A 17,419-nucleotide genomic window follows, 5' to 3' on the forward strand; every position below is an offset into this window, starting at 1 on the left:
ATCTCTTGTATTCTGTTGTTGATGCTTGGATTCATGACTCCTAACTTCTTTCCTAGGTTTTCTATGTCTCGAGTTGTTTCTCTTTGTGATTTCATTATTGTTTCTACCTCCATTTTTAGACCCTGGATGGCTTTGTTCAATTCCTTCACCTGTTTTGTTGTGTTTTCCCTTAGTTTTTCAAGGGCTTCTCCCTGTTTACTTGTGTTCTCCTGTATTTCTTCAAGGGAGTTATTTATGTCCTTCTTGAAGCTGTCTTTGAAGCCATCCATTAGCATCCTGACCTGTGACTTTAAATCCAAATCTTGCTTTCCTGGTGTGTTGGGGTATCCAGGACTTGCTGTTGTTGGAGAATTGGGTTCAGATAGTGCCATATTGCCTTAATTTCTGCTTGCAATGTTCCTACATTTGCCTTTTGCCATCTGGTTATCTCTGGTATTAGTTGGTCCTGGTGACACTGGCTGGTGCTTGCCAATCCTGTGTGCCTGCAAATCTATCTCAGTAACCCCTCGGTGACCTGCTTTCCCCTGGCACCGATTGCTGTGGTGCTGCTGAGCTCCTGACTGCCCCTCTACACAGTCACAGGAGCACAGGAGATGGTGGTGCCTCACCTCTAAGCTCAGAACTCCCTCTAACTGCCTCTCTGCAGGACATATGACCCCTGACAGGGTAGGTGCTCAGCTAGATGGTTGCTGCCAAGCTCATGGCTGCAGGTGGAGTCCTGGCACGGTGTGTCACAAGCAATCTTCTACTGGGGTGATCCCTGCATACCTGTCTGTCCCTCTACACAGTCACAGGAGCAAATATGGTGGCCCCCATTGTATATTTTTGTCATGGTTGTCAAAGATCAGGTGTCTGTAAGTGTGTGGTTTTATTTCTGGGTCTCCAAATCTATTCCATCAATCAGTGTGTCTGTCTCTTTTACCAATACCATGCAGTTTTTAATCAGTATTGCTCTACAAGTAAAGCTTGAGGTCAAGGATGGTGATTCCACCAGTCATCCTTTTATTGTTTTTTTTTTCTTTTTAAAGATTTATTTATTTTATTTATTTATTTATTTTATGTATATAAGTACACTGTAGCTGTCTTCAGACACACTAGAAAAGGATATCAGATCCCATTACAAATGGTTGTGAGCCACCATGTGGTTGCTGGGAATTGAACTCAGGACCTCTGGAAGAGCAGTCAGTGCTCTTAACTGCTGAGCCATCTATCCAGCCCCGTTCTTTTATTGTTAACAATGATGTTCGCTATTCTGGGGATTTTTAGCCTTTCCATGTGAATTTGAGAATTTCTCTTTCCATGGGGAAAGAGTTTTATGGGGATTGCATTGAATCTGTAGATTGCCTTTGGTAGGATGGCCATTTTTACTATGTCAATTCTGCCAATCCACGAGCATGGGAGATCTCTCCATTTTCTGAGATCTTCTTGATTCTGGTGAATGATGGTTTTGATGTGTTCTAAGATTCAGTTTGCAAGAATTTTATTGAGTATTTTTGCATCGATATTTATAAGTGAGATTGCTTTGAAGTTCTCTTTTTTGGTTGGGTCCTTGTGAAGATTAGGCATCAGAGCAATTTTGGCTTCATAGAACAAGTTGGGTAGTGTTCCTTCTCTTTCTATTTATTTGAATAGTTTGAGGAATATTGGTATCTGGTCTTCTTTGAAGGTCTGGTAGAATTCTGCATTAAATCCATCTGGCCCTGGGCTTTTTTTGGGGGGGCGGTGGTAGGTTCTTAGTGACTTCTTCTATTTCCTTTTGCAATATGGGCCTATTTAGATAGTTTACGTGCTCTTGATTTGACTTTGGTATGTGTATGTGGTATCTGTCTAGAAAACCATCCATTTCATCTAGATTTTCCAGTTTTGTTGAGTATAGACTTTTATAGTAGGATCTGATGATTTTTTTGTTTCCTCCATTTCTGTTGATATATCTCCCCTTTCATTTCTGAATTTGTTAATTTGGATACTGCTTTTGAGCCCTTTAGTTATTTTGGATAGGGGTTTATCTATCTTGTTGATTCTCTCAAAGAACCAGCTTTTGGTTTGTTGATTCTTTTTATAGTTCTCTTTGTTTCTATTTGGTTGATTTCAGCCCCGAGTTTGACTATTTCCTGCCTTCTACTGCTTTTGGGTGAGTTTACTTCCTGTTGTTGGACTTTCTGTTGTTTTTATTGTTATTAAAGACCAGCCTTAGGACATGGTGATTTGATAGGATGCATGAGATTATTTCAATCTTCTTATATTCGTTGAGGGTTGTTTTGTGACCAATTATATGGTTGATTTTGGAGAAGGTATCATGAGGTGCTGGAAAGAAGGTGTGTTCTTTTGTTTTAGGGTGAAATGTTCTCTAAGTATCTCTTAAATCCATTTGGTTCATAATCTCTCTTAGTTTCACTGTGTCTCTGTTTAGTTTCTGTCGCAGTGATCTGTCCATTGGTGAGAGTGGGGTGTTGAAGTCTCCCACTACTATTGTGTGGGGTTCAATGTGTGTTTTGGGCTTTAGTAAAGTTTCTTTTATGAATGTGGGTACTCTTGCATTTGGGGCATAGATGTTCAGAATTCAGACTTTCTCTTGGTGAATTTTTCTGCTTGATAAATATGAAGTGTCCTTTTTCATCATACTTGATAAGTTTCAGTTTAAAGTCTATTTTATTGGATGTTAGGATGGCAACTCCAGCTTGTTTATTGGGACCATTTGCTTGGAAGGACTTTTTTAATCCTTTTACTCTGAGATAGTCTCTGTCTTTGTTAATGATGTGTGTTTCTTGTATGCAGCATAATACTGGATTTTGCTTACATATTCAGTCTGTTAGCTTATGTGTTTTTATAGGTGAGTTGAGTCCATTAATATTGAGAGATATTAAAGAAAAGTGACTGTTAGTTCCTGTTATTTTTGTTTTTGTAGGTGGCTTTATGTGCTTGTGGTTCTCTCCTCTTTTGTTTGTAGTAAGATTTTTAATATCTTGTCTTTTCTTTGGTGTAGGTATCTTCCTTGTGTTGTAGTTTTCCTTCTAGGATGCTCTATAGGGCTGGATTGGTAGATAAATATGGTTTGGATTTGGTTTTGTCCTGGAATATTGTGGTTTCTCTATCTACATTGATTGGGAGTTTTGTTGCGTATAGTAGCCTGGGCTGGCATTTGGTTCTCCTAGAGTCTGCATAACCTCTGACCATGCTCTTCTGTCTTTCATAGTCTCTGTTGAGAAGTCAGGTATAATTCTGATAGGTCTACCATTGAATCTTACTTGGTCATTTTCCATTGCAGCTTTTAATATTCTTTCTTTGTTCTGTGCATTTAATGTTCTGATTATTATGTTAAGAGGATTTTCTTTTCTGGCCCCATTTATTTGGTGTTCTATAGGCTTCTTGTACATTTATGGCCATCTCTTTCTTTAGTTTGGGGAAGTTTTCTTCTATGATTTAGTTGGAGACATTTTCAGGTTCTTTGAGCTGGGAATCTTCATTCTCTATTCTGATTATTCTTAGATTTGGCTTTTTCATTATGTCATTGACAGTTGTGTCCATTTCTTCTACAGTATCTTCTATATCTGAGTTTCTCCCTTCAATCTCTTATATTCTGTTGATGATACTTACATCTGTAATTCCTGTCGTCTTTCCTAGATTTTCAGTTTCCAGGTTTGCCTCCATTTGTGTTTTCTTTATTATTTCTACTTCCACTTTTAGGTTTTGGATCACTTTAGTCAATTCCTTCACCTGTTTACCTGTGTTTTCCTGTATTTCTTTCATTGAGTTTCTCATCCTGTATTGAGTTTCATTGAGGCCTATAGCAGACCACCTGTGGGGGCTTCCAACTCTTATGCTGCTGATCTGTTGCCCTGGCTGCAGTAAATCTCCTGGGAGGCCTTCAGGGTATTGGGTCTTCAGTGGAGCAGTCAAGCTGTTGTTCTATATGAAGATGTTCCCTAGTGAGGCCTACAGAGTGTAGCTTCTGCTTCCCTGTGTGCAGCAGAACTCCAGGGAGGCTTTCAGACTGTTGGGTTGGTTGCCCTGAGTGCCTTTAAGCTGTGGTGTATACTGTTCTGAGTGCAGCAGATTTTCTAGTATGGGTCAGGATATGGTGTCTTCACTGGATCAGACCAGCTAAGAGTCTGCCCAGCAGAAAGGACCTGGCGGAATCCCAGGCAAGGCATAGTAATAACAGGAATCTTTCCTAATATGAATTCCCGTATTGCCTTGCTTAAAAAGAACAACTCTGTCACAGACTATATATAATAATCTGAAGCAGGCCATCTCAGGAAGATCACCTGCTAGTTATTAGCTTGTCCCATTATGACTCATGACAGGGCAGTCTCTGGATGGCTATTCTTTCTGTCTCTGCTCTATTTTTCTTCCCTGCATTTCCTTTAGACAGGAAGAATTCTGGATTAAAAGTTTGAAATGGGTCGGTGACCCCATCTCTCAACTAGGAGCCATGTCTATCTATTAAAGATGGTCTCTTCAGGTTCTATCTTCTCTGCTGTTGGACATTTTGGATGATGCCATCCCCCTTGGATCCTGGGAGCCTTCCACATCCCTAGTGTCTGGGACTTTCTAGTGGTTCTGCCTGTTCCTCCCCACAGCCCCACACTGCTGCATATTTCTATTCATTCTTCTGACCCTCTGGGTTTCTCTCCTGTCTCCCCCACCCATATCTGATTCTACCCTTTCCCCTCCCCTTCTCCTACCTGGGTCTCTGCCTCCCATGATTATTTTGTTCCCCCTTCCAAGTGGAATAAAAGCAGCCACACTTGGGCCTTCCTTCTTGTTAAGCTTCACATGTTTTGTGAATTGTATCATGGGTATTCTGAACTTTTTGGCTAATACTACCTTATTAGTACAAATCATGTATATACTTCTCTTTGGTCTGTGGTACCTCACTCAGGATGATATATTCTAGTTCCATCCACTGGAATAGTTAGGAAAGGACTGAAGGAGCTGAAGGGGGTCGCAACCCCACAGGAAGAATAACAATAACAGCTAATCCAGACCTCTCAGAGCTCTCAGGGACTCAACCACCAACTAAAGAGCATATGTGGACTGGTCCCTGGCCCACCCCTACCCACCCCACCCCTGCTACCTATGTAGCAGAGGGCTGACTTGTCTGGCCTCAGTGGGAGGGGATGTGTTTGGTCCTGTGAAGGATTGATGCCACAGAGAAGGGGGATACTACAAGGGTGAGGTGGGAGTAGGCGGACGGGGAAAACACCCTCATAGAGTTGAAGGGGAGGGAGGATGGGCTCTTGTAGAGGTGGTACCAAAAAGGAGGACATTTGAAATGTAAATAAATAATAAAAAACATTTTTTTTCTTAGAAAAAAGGACTTAGAGTGAACCCTTATTGAAAGTCCTGATGCTTAGCCATGTGAGCATGTTCTGAAGGAAAGTCTCAGATAAGTACAGAGTGATAAATATAAATCTATTTGCATTCTTAACATGCAGACATCCAATTAGACCAGCACCATTTGATGAAGACACTTTCCTTTTTCCATTGTATGGTTTTGGCTTCTTCATACCAAAACAAATGTCCTATAAGGTATGCATTTATTTCTTAAGTACCAAAGAGAAACAAATGACAAAGTCATAAACAAAAGCCATAGGAAACATTATTGAGAAGAGAAGGTGAGTGCCTTAGAGCCCACTGCCTTGTGCTTTTGTTTTCCTTCTCTATCGTGCCAGAATTCCAGGGCTGACTCTTTTCCAGGACATTTGCCATTACTATCAAATAGAAACCAAAAACAAAAAGACCAGGCATCCAGGTACTACAGTATTGGAAGTGCAGGAGCACAAAGCCTGCCTACAGAACCCCTTGGCTTTTCTAAGGCAATACTGCCATCGTGCGGAGACAGTTTCACAAATTCCTTGTGCCTAGTCTTTTGTATTTTGTCCCGCCATGTTTGCTTGATATCCCTCAGAGGACTGCTCTTCTCTTAAGGGGAACAGAGAAGTGGATCTTTGGGTAGGAGCTGCGGAGCAACCTCTATATGCCTTCTCTTCTTGTGTCTGTGTGCTCTGGATCTGTGTTACCAACAAACGGCTTCATTTGAGGGTTGCTGATTTCAATTCTAACAAACATACTAAATTTCTTTTGCAGCAGCCTGACGAATTGGACTCAGAAGACATGAGCGCACCAAAGTGCTTAACATGGTGATAATTAATCCAAAGCCCTCTCTAATTCTTGTTCCAAGAGACCGAAACAGGGAACCAGAGCCCCCAGAGCGTGTGCGCTAGCGTTTAGCGGGATTCCGCGGGAGTTGTTCCCAGTAGGAAGACCGCAGGTCACATTATACAACTTTCTGAGCCATTATGTCTTGGCAAGGGCCCGTCCACTCTAGGTACCTCACTCTCTAGTTCTGAAACGAAAAAAACACCAGTCCGTGCCTCTTCTTGGACTTCGAGAAAAACCACCAAAGCGCTCATATGAAGCTCAGGTACTTCTTGCTAGGAATCATGGGAAAGAAGCGTAAAGATGCCAATTTTGAAGTTCATTCCACATGATGGCAGTAGTGTTCCAGAAACGGGATCCTCGCAAACACTCATCTCCAGCCTTTCATATCTGAACAACAAACCAAAAACACATGCCACCTAGAGAAAAGGGTACCAGGAAATATGGGTGTTTTAACTTTAGTTCAAAAAAAACTACAAGTTCAACTGTATTTTACTTTTAGTTACCACCCCTGGATAGAACTAAGGCCTAAAGCCAGCATAAGTCAGTTATCTTCTTTCCAGAAGTGAATTTATACGGACTTTGCATTCAGGTATAACCTTTTACTCTTAGCCTGTGCATTTATTTTCTGTAGTATTCATTTGTGTTCATGGGCCACATTTGGTAAATACGAGAATACAGCCCGGTTGTTTCAAGCCTGGAGGGTAGGTATCATGTGATCCAAACGTCCTTCCCTTTTTTCTTAATTCACATTTTATGCTTAAAGTTCTCAAGTGTACTTGTTAGAATTGTCTGAGGGTGCTGTGGGGAGTGTTTGTGCACATAGCATGACATTTGTGTAGCGGACAGAGGACAGTTTTCAGGACTTAATTCTCCTACCCTTGTGTGGGTTTAGGGCTCAAACTTAGATCTTCAGGCATGCATGGACAGTGTTTTAAGTGCCACGCCATCTTGCCTGGTCCATTGTAAAGCTCTCCAGTTAGCATGCACTACTAGGTTTCGTTATGGAATTCTCTAATAAATTCTGTTTTTATTGATTCCTTTCCACCATTTTGAGAGCAGCTCGCTCTCCAATAACCTCCTTCAACTTTCATGCCAGCACTTCAAAAGTTGGGATTATGGACATCTGCCATCACGTTAGACTGTTTCCCAAACCTGTTGCAACTCCCATTTTAACATCCAAGTACTGGGATTAGAGGCTGTGTCTCTATGTCAGATTCAAGTTGCCTCTGACCTGGCATCCCCTCCATTAACAAGCAGGACTCTGCTCTCTCCTATATCTTTATTAAACTGTATGGAGAGAAGTGTCACTGCTGTCAGAGTTTCCTATCAGCTTCGAGAGTTCTGTCTCATTTGCTTATTTTTTTAACATGAGAACATTTTAAAATGGCAGGAAACACTTTTCACTGTTTTCTGCAATACCATAGGCTCTGTGTGTACTTGTGTTTTATTTCTTTGTTGTATTACTTAACACATCCCCAGTAGAACAGACTGGACCAGAACATAAATACCTCCCATCACATAATAATTAAAACACCAAATGCACTAAACAAAGAAAGAATATTAAAATCAGTAAGCGAAGAAGGTCAAGTAACATATAAAGGCCAACCTATCAGAATTACACAAGACTTCTCACCATAGACTATGAAAGCTAGAATATCCAGGCAGACCTCTCATATAGACCCTAAGGGAACACAAATGCCAGCCAGACTACTATACCCAGCAAAACTCTCAATTACCAGATGGAGAAACCAAGGTATTCCATGACAAAACCAAATTTACACAATATCTTTCCACAAATCCAGCCCTTCAAAGGATGATGGATGGAAAACGCCCAAACAAGGAGGGAAACTACACACTAGAAAAAGCAAGAAATTAATCTTCTTTGAACAAACCAAAAAGAAGAGAGCCACACAAATATAACTCTACCTCTAATAACAAAAATAACAGGAAGCAACAATCACTTCTCCTTAATATCTCTTAACATCAATGGACTCAATTCTCCAATAAAAACATAGACTGACAGACTGGATACATCAGCAGGACCCAACATTTTGTTGCATACAGGAAACTCACCTCAGGCACAAAGACAGACACTACCTCAGAGTAAAATGCTGGAAAACAATTTTCCAAGCAAATGGTCCCAAGAAACAAGCTGGGGTAGCGATTCTAATATCGAATAAAATCGACTTCCAACCTAAAGTAATCCATAAAGAAAAGGAAGGACACTTCATAGTCATCAAAGGAAAAATCTACCAAGAAGAACTCTCATTCTGAACATATATACTCCAAATACAAGGGCACCCATATTCATAAAAGAAACTTTATTAAAGCTCAGAGTACACATTATACCCCACACAATAATAGTAGGAGATTTGAACAACCAATCTCATCAATGGAAAGATCAGGGAAACACAAACTAAACAGAGGAACAGTGAAACTAAAAGAACTTTTGAACCAAATGAATTTAACATATATCTATAGAACATTGTATCCTAAAACAAAAGAATATACCTTCTTCTGAGCACCTCACAGTAGCTTCTCCAAAACTGACCAGTCACAAAACAGATCTCAGCAGATATAAGAAGACTGAAATAATTCCATGCATCTATCAGATTACCAAAGGCTAAGGCTGGTCTTTAATAACAACAAAAACAACAGAAAGCCCACATACACATGGAAACAGGACAACATTCTACTTAATGATAATTTGGTCAAGGAAGAAATAAAGAAATTAAAGACTTTTTTTTTTTTTTAGCATTTAATGAAAACGAAGGCACAACGTACCCAAACTTCAAAATGATCATCCACCATGACCAAGTAGGCTTCATTCCAGGGATGCAGGGGTAGTTCTAGATAAGTAAATCTATTAGTAATCCACTATATAAACAAACTCAAAGAAAAAAAAACACATGATTATTTCATTAGAGGCTGAGAAAGTGTTCGACAAAATCCAACACCTCTTCATGATAAAAGTCTTGGAAAGATCATGAATTCAAGGCCCATACCTAAACATAGTAAAAGCAATATACAGCAAACCAGTAGCCAACATCAAACTAAAAGGAGAGAAACTTGAAGCAATCCCACTGAAATTAGAGACTAGACAAGGCTGCCCACTCTCTCCCTACCTGTTCAGTATAATACTTTTAAGTCCTAGCCAGAGCACTTAGAAAACAAAAGGAGGTCAAAGGGATTCAAACTGGAAAGGAAGAAGTCAAATTATCACTATTTGCAAATAATATAATAGTATACTTTAGTGACCCCGAAAATTCCACCAGAAAACTCCTAAACCTGATAACTTCAACTAAGTGGCTGGATATAAAATTAACTCAAACAAATCCTATACTTAAAGGATAAAGAGGCTGAGAAAGAAATTAGGGAAATGACACCTGCCTAAATAGTCATAATATAAAATACCTTGATGTGACTCTACGTGTGTCTAACTATGAAAAGAACTTCAAGTCTCTGAAGAAAAAATTTCAAGAAGATCTCAGAAGATGGAAAGATCTCCCATGTTCATGGATTGGCAGGGTTAATATAATAAAAATGGCCATCTTGCCTAAAGCAATCTACAGATTTAATGCAATACCCATCAAAATTCCAACTCAATTCTTCATAGAATTAGAAAGAGCAATTTCCAAATTTATCTGGAATAACAAAAAGCTCAGGATAGCAAAAACTATTCTCAACAATAAAAGAACTTCTGGGGGAATCAATATCCCTGACCTCAAGCAGTACTACAGAGCAATAGTAATAATAATAATAAAAAAAAAAAACCTGCATGGTATTGGTACAGTGACAGGCAGGTAGATCAATGGAATAGAATTGAAGACCCAGAAATGAACCCTCACACCTACGATCACTTGATCTTTGACAAAGGAGCTAAAACTATCCAGTGGGAAAAACGACAGCATTTTCAACAAATGGTGCTGGGTCAACTGGAAGTCAACATGTAGAAGGATGCAAATTGATCCATTCTTATCTCCCTGTACAATGCTCAAGTCCAAGTGGATCAAGGACCTCCACACAAAACCAGATACACTGACTCTAATAGAAGAGAAAGTGGTGAAGTAACAGGAGCACATGGGCATATGGGAAATTTTCCTGAACAGAACACCAATAGCTTATGCTTTAAGATCAAGAATTGACAAATGGGACCTCATAAAACTGCAAAGCTTCTGAAAGGGTAAGGACACTGTCAATAGGACAAAACAGCAACCAATAAATAGGAAAAAGATCTTTATCAATCCTACATCCAATAGAGGGATAATTTCCAATATACACAAAGAACTCAAGAAGTTAGACTCCAGAGAATCAAATAAAACTTATTAAAAATGGGATATAGAGCTAAACAAAGAGTTTTCAACTGAGGAATACCAGATGGCTGAGAAACATCTAAAGAAATGTTCAACATCCTTAATCATCAGGGAAATGCAAATCAAAACAACCCTGAGGTTCCACCTCATACCAGTCAGAATGGCCAAGATCAAAAACTCAGGGGACAGCAAATGCTAGAGTGGATGTGGAGAGAGGAACACTCTTCCATTGCTGCTGGGATTGCAAGCTGGTAAAACCACTCTAGAAATCAGTTTGGCAGTTCCTCAGAAAATTGGACATAGCACTACCTGAGGACCCAGCTATACCACTCCTAGGTATATACCCAGAAGATGCTCCAACATGTAATGAGGACACATGCTCCACTATGTTCATAGCAGCCTCATTTATAATAGCCAGAAGCTGGAAAGAACCAAGATGTCCCTCAACAGAGGAATGGATACAGAAAATGTGGAACATTTACACAATGGAATACTACTCAATTATTAAAATCAATGAATTTATGAAATTCTTGGGCAAATGGCTAGAACTGGAAAATATCATCCTGAGTGAGGTAACCCAATTACAAAAAAACACACGATATGCATCACTGATAAGTGGATATTAGCCCCAAAGTTCAGAATACCCAAGATACAACTTACAGACCACATGAAGCTCAAGAAGGAAGACCAAACTGTGGATACTTTGATCCTATTGGAACGTGGATCAAAACACCCATGGCTCACAGCCAACCAATGGACTGAGCCTAGGGTCTCCAATGGAGCAACTAGAGAGAGGACCCAAGGAGCTGAAGAGGTTTGTAACCCTGCAGGAGAAATAATAATGAGTACCAACCAGTACTCCCAGAGCTCCCAGGGACTAAACTACCAACCAAAGTGTACACATGGAGGGACCCATGGCTCCAGCTACATATGTAGCCGAAGATGACCATTTTAGACATCAACAAGAGGTGAGGCCATTGGCCCTGTGAAGGCTCAATTCCCCTGAATAGGAGAATGCAAGTCAGGAAATGGGGGGGGGGGGGGGAGGTGAGCAGGGATAGGCCGGATGGGCCGGGTTGTTTTGGAGGGGTAACATGGAAAGGGGATACCATTTGAAATGTAATTAAAGCAAAATTCTAATTAAAATATAAAAAGAACTATTACTCCTCGTTGCAGATATGTGAGAATGCTCCTCCGTAGGTAAACAGCTGACAGAAGAGGGTGAAGAAAGAATACTGATATCAAAAAGGAAGCAAAAGAACATTTTTATTTGTGAGGTTTTTGCTGGAGATGTCTTGAAAAACCAACAAACTACCACAAGCCTAAGACTGAGGCAATACTACTCTGGGATACACAGCTAGACCTTGTCTCTCAAAACAGAAAACAAAGGTGTTCTTCAGGCTTGAAGAACTTTCTCTCTTTTCGGCCTTTATTTACCAAATCAATCTGTGGTGGAGACAAAATGATACTCTAACAAACTACTTGACTGGTAACTGATTAAATAAATCACAACAAGGCCAAAGGGAACTGTATATAATGGTTTCCCATTCTCTATGTCAAGGAAGGATTGGGAAGAATGCTCAAGATGCTGATTCGGAGATGATCTAAATCTATACTGAAGATCAGTTTGAAATATGTTTGAAATACCATGTTCTTTTCCATGGAGCTGATCTGAAAGGGGCGGACTGGTCATTGGGGTGCTGGTAGTTAATTAGGCTCCAAGCTGGGCCAACATGTCACTTGCAAAGAATTTAGGAGACCCCCTAGACACTAATGATGCTTCAGTTCTCAACCTCTGTGCTTCAAAACCCCTTTAGCAAGCCTCTATCTCCAAAAATATTTAGGTTACAATTCGTAATAGCAAATTTACAGTTATGAAGGAGCAAGGACAATAATTTTATGGTTGGGGTCACCACATGACTAAGTGAATTAAAGGGTTGTAGGATTTGGAAGTAATTTGCAAGCTTTCTTGTGGAATTACTATGTGTTTGGAGTTTTGTGTTCCACATAGCTTCTTCAGTCCTTGCAAATCAGTCATTCCCAATAGAATTCAATGGTCACAGATGAGCTTGCTAAGAGACTCTACAGAGAAAATAATTGTTATTAAGAACATGGTTGGAGGAATGGGTCAGCTTTATGCAGTGCTCTTGTGGGGCCTGAGAGGATTCAAATCAACCAAGAGGGGTGGTAGATACTTACCCTTTGCACAGATATGGACATATAATTAGAAATGATAAAAACAGGAAGTACAAAATAAGTAACTTTTTAAAAAGATTTATTTATTTAATGTATATGAGTATACTGTAGCTGTCTTCAGACACACAAAATTCCATTACAAATGGTTGTGAACCACCATGTGGTTGCTGGGACTTGATCTCAGGACCTCTGGAAGAGTAGTCAGTTCTCTTAACCACTGAAGACATCTCTCCAGCCCCAATAAGTAACTTTTTAAAATCTTTTAAAAAGCAAACCATGAATCTCTGCCCCTCCACTTATTCTTCATGTATCTCAGGACAACTGTGCACTTGGTTCAGGTCCTTGTTCACTAGGTTATATATTAAGACTACACTAGTGAAATGGCTCCAAGGTACCCACAGAGTAATATAATATAATATTATGATGGAGTCTGCAACCATTTGACCACCTATAGGCCCAGTCTAAGGACTTCTAGGACCTTGTGTAGCAGAAATTATCTGTATAATGGAGGTCAGTAAAATTTGTCCCACAAGGTAACAGTATTGGCCCATCAAGGATCTTGTTCTGCTTATGCCATTCCAATCTGGGAAACAAGAAACAAAAAAACCCAACATGGGCAAGAGACACAGTCTTTAGCCTTTGTCTTCATTCTGATGAAGAGTGAGCCTATATAAGGACTTAAATTTTGGTTTCCCTTTGCTATCAATAGCAGATATATTAGGAAGGGCTAGAATCTTATCCCAGCACCAAAAGTATGTTAAAGAAAAAATGAGATCTAAGGCTCCCACTATCATCTATCATCAGACATCTTTTTGAAGTCAGAATATGTAAGACCAAGGCCTCTGGTTTCTGTCCATCTTTATCCAGGAGCCTTCTATCAAGTACTTCTCTAGTTATCAGATATTCTGGTGGTCCTGGTGGCAAACCTCAGGGATCCAGACCTAGGAAAGAAGAGAAAATGCATAAACATCACTATTGGAGAAGAACAAATCGTGGTTCCCATTCAGATTGACTTCCAACCGTTCTCCACATTCTGACCTCGGTCTTTTGTGCCCAGGGATCAAGCTAACAACTTTTTAAATAAACTTAATTACACTGTATTTTACCACTAACAAGTTCTACTTTCTGGACATTTCTTGGTACTTTTTAATAATAGCACGGTCTAGAATGTAGAAAATAAAACATTCATAGGTTGACATAAAAACCACAGCTCTCAACTTAAAAGGAATAAAGAGAGTCTATTCTAGATCCATGTTGAGTCACCATGGCCCAGAAACACAGGTCTAGATAACCCGAAATTCCATGTTCCAACATGCAAGCAGTTTCACAGGATTTTTATACAACAAATAAAATCATAAATCAGGGCAAGTTTTTTTTTTTAATATTACTTCCTTTTACTCCAAGTAACAGCAGCCACTTTTTTTAATTACAAGAAGAAACAATACATTTAGAAAACCGAGTCAAATAAATTACACAAAATCAGCCTGAATGGACCACAGTGTGCAAAAAGTGGTGAAAGTGTAGACCTTCATATTATTAATTAATATTCATATGATTAATGTCACTGCTTTTTCTTCTTCATCTCTCCCCACACCCTGGAGTTGTTTCAGCACAACCGTTGTTCCATGGGTAGCTGGTGGTCTGAAGGCTGGAGCACTGGTAGTGTGGGCCGTTGTAAATGAACTCATACAAAAACAATGGAGAATCTGGTTCTCAGTGTGGGCACTGAGTTTCATTTCCCTGTTGTTGTTTTTCTTGTCTTTTTTTTTTATTCGATATAATTTATTTACATTTCAAATGATTTCCCCTTTTCTAGCCCCCCCACTCCCCGAAAGTCCCGCAAACACCCTTCTCTTCCCCTGTCCTCCCACCCACCCCTTCCCACTTCCCCGTTCTGGTTTTGCTGAATACTGTTTCACTGAGTCTTTCCAGAACCAGGGGCCACTCCTCCTTTCTTCTTGTACCTCATTTGATGTATGGATTATGTTTTGGGTATTCCAGTTTTCTAGGTTAATATCCACTTATTAGTGAGTGCATACCATGAGTCACCTTTTGAGTCTGGGTTACCTCACTTAGTATGATATTCTCTAGCTCCATCCATTTGCCTAAGAATTTCATGAATTCATTGTTTCTAATGGCTGAATAGTACTCCATTGTGTAGATATACCACATTTTTTGCATCCACTCTTCTGTTGAGGGATACCTGGGTTCTTTCCAACATCTGGCAATTACAAATAGGGCTGCTATGAACATAGTAGAACATGTATCCTTATTACATGGTGGGGAGTCTTCTGGGTATATGCCCAGGAGTGGTATAGCAGGATCTTCTGGAAGTAAGGTGCCCAGTTTTCGGAGGAACCGCCAGACTGATTTCCAGAGTGGTTGTACCAATTTGCAACCCCACCAGCAGTGGAGGAGTGTTCCTCTTTCTCCACACCCTCTCCAACACCTGCTGTCTCCTGAATTTTTAATCTTAGCCATTCTGACTGGTGTAAGATGAAATCTTAGGGTTGTTTTGATTTGCATTTCCCTAATGACTAATGAAGTTGAGCATTTTTTAAGATGTTTCTCCGCCATCCGAAGTTCTTCAGGTGAGAATTCTTTGTTTAACTCTGTACCCCATTTTTTAATAGGGTTGTTTGGTTTTCTGGAGTCTAACTTCTTGAGTTCTTTATATATATTGGATATTAGCCCTCTATCTGATGTAGGATTGGTGAAGATCTTTTCCCAATTTGTTGGTTGCCAAATCAGGGCAAGTTTAAAAGACATTGGTGGAATTTGATCGGTAGCAGAGAGAAGAGCCCTGAGAGTCCCACCTCCACTGGCGGACTAGTCACCATCACACTTGGGAGGAGCTGCAGCCCCAGTCACCATCACCACAACCATGAACAGAGAGGCCAGGGGCAGCAGACACCAAGCCTGGCTCCATAGGCAGCAGAGCAGGTAGTGGTGGCCCAGGCTGCCAAACATTGGCATTGCCTGCCAGCGGGGACAAAAAGGTCAAAGCAACAAAGGTTTTGGGAACGGTTTCATCAACAGGAATGACGCCAAGGAAGACATATTTTTACCCCAGACTGCCATAAAGAAGAATAACCCCAGGAAGTACCTTTGCAGAGTAGGAGATGGAGAGTGTGTGCAGTCTGATGTTGAAGGAGAAAAGGTTGCTGATGCAGCAAATGTTACAGGCCCTGTTAAGGTTCCTGTTTAAGGCAGTAAATACGCAACAGACTGTAACCATTACAGAAGCTATCATCATTGTAGGAGTCCTCCACGCAATTACCAGCAAAATTACCAAAATAGTGAGAGTGGGGAAAAGAATGAGGGATCTGAAAGCACTCCTGAAGACCAGGCCCAACACCAGCTTTATCACAGGGGAAGGTTCCTACCTTACTACAACACAGAGACCTTATGCGCATTGACCACAGTATTCTAACCACCCTGTGCAAGGAGAAGTGATGGGGGGGGCGGTGCTGACAACCAGGGTGAAGGAGAGCAAGGTAGACCACTAAGACAGAATGTTTTGGGGTTACAGGCGATGATTCCACAGGGGCCCTCCTCACCAAAGACAGCTTAGAGAGGATGGTAATGAAGAGGCCAAAGAAAATCAAGATGAGACCCAAGGTCAGCAGCCACCTCAACAACTTCAATAACCAGTGCAGACGCCCAGAGAACCCTCAACCACAAGATGATAAAGAAACAAAAGCAGCCGATCCACCAGCTGAGAATTCATCAGCTTCTGAGGCTGAGCAGGGCGGGGCCAAGTAAATGGTGGCTTACCATCTCTACCATCATCAGGTTTGGTCATCCAACAAGAAATGAATAGGAAATCCCAGCAATAAGATATGAACAAAGATTGAAGCTGAAGACCTTAAGTGCTTGCTTTTTGCCCATTGACCAGATAATATTAGAACTCTCTGCATTATCTATGCAGTATGGGGTTATTATTTTTACCTAAAGATGTCTCTTTTTGGTAATGACAAACTTGTTTTTTAAGAAAAAAAGAGGTGAGGTTTTTCTCAATATATCTTTAACAGTTTTTAAATTGTTTCATATCTGGTCAAGTTGAGATTTGTAAGAACTTCATTTTTAATTTATAATAAAGTTTACAACTTATATTTTTCAAAAAAGTCAGCAAACTGCAAACAAAAAATAAAAGACATTGGTGGATACATAGGAGAGATGGGTGAAACTTAAGACTCGGGGAGTGTTAACTTACCGGAGACATCCCTGCCCCCAGTGGACAACGTGGAGCCGTAAATCGATGCAAAAGCAAGAGGATTTTTATTATCCGGTATGCTGGGGCCGCTCTGCACATGGAAACTGAAGGGCCACGCTTGCTGGGCTGCACAGGCCTTTTATACAGTTCTCAGGGCAGCCACCATTAGGCACAATGTGATTGGCAGAACAGTGTTCCCTTTAAACTAATTGGTTGATAGGGGATGAGGTAGGTGTACAAAGGATTCTGGGCCTTTCCTAATGCAGGAACCTCCCTGTGGCCTGAGGAATCTAATTTAGCCTCTCTCTTCTGGAGGGAGACCTCTGGCCCTTCTGGGAGGGGCAAATGCTCTAAGACCTTTCCCAAGTTCCTGAGTTAACCCTTTAACAACTTGGGAAAGCTATCCTATAGCTCCAAGATGCTACCTGATGACATTCTTAGCTCTTGAGTAGGTGGAAGCTAGTAGTCTGCTAAGTTAATAGTTCTTAAGGGGTTTCTATGTATTATCATGAGGTGTTAGTTCACATAC

The 17,419-nt window shown here is 40.5% G+C and overlaps 1 pseudogene; it reads left to right on the plus strand.

Annotated features, from left to right (window-relative positions):
- Positions 1-11,420: 11,420 nt before the first annotated feature.
- LOC127674679 (Y-box-binding protein 1-like) lies at positions 11,421-16,439 on the plus strand (annotated as a pseudogene).
- The last annotated feature ends 980 nt before the right edge of the window (positions 16,440-17,419 follow it).

This window comes from Apodemus sylvaticus, chromosome X (assembly GCF_947179515.1).
Source record: "Apodemus sylvaticus chromosome X, mApoSyl1.1, whole genome shotgun sequence".
NCBI classification, from domain to species: Eukaryota; Metazoa; Chordata; class Mammalia; order Rodentia; family Muridae; genus Apodemus; species Apodemus sylvaticus.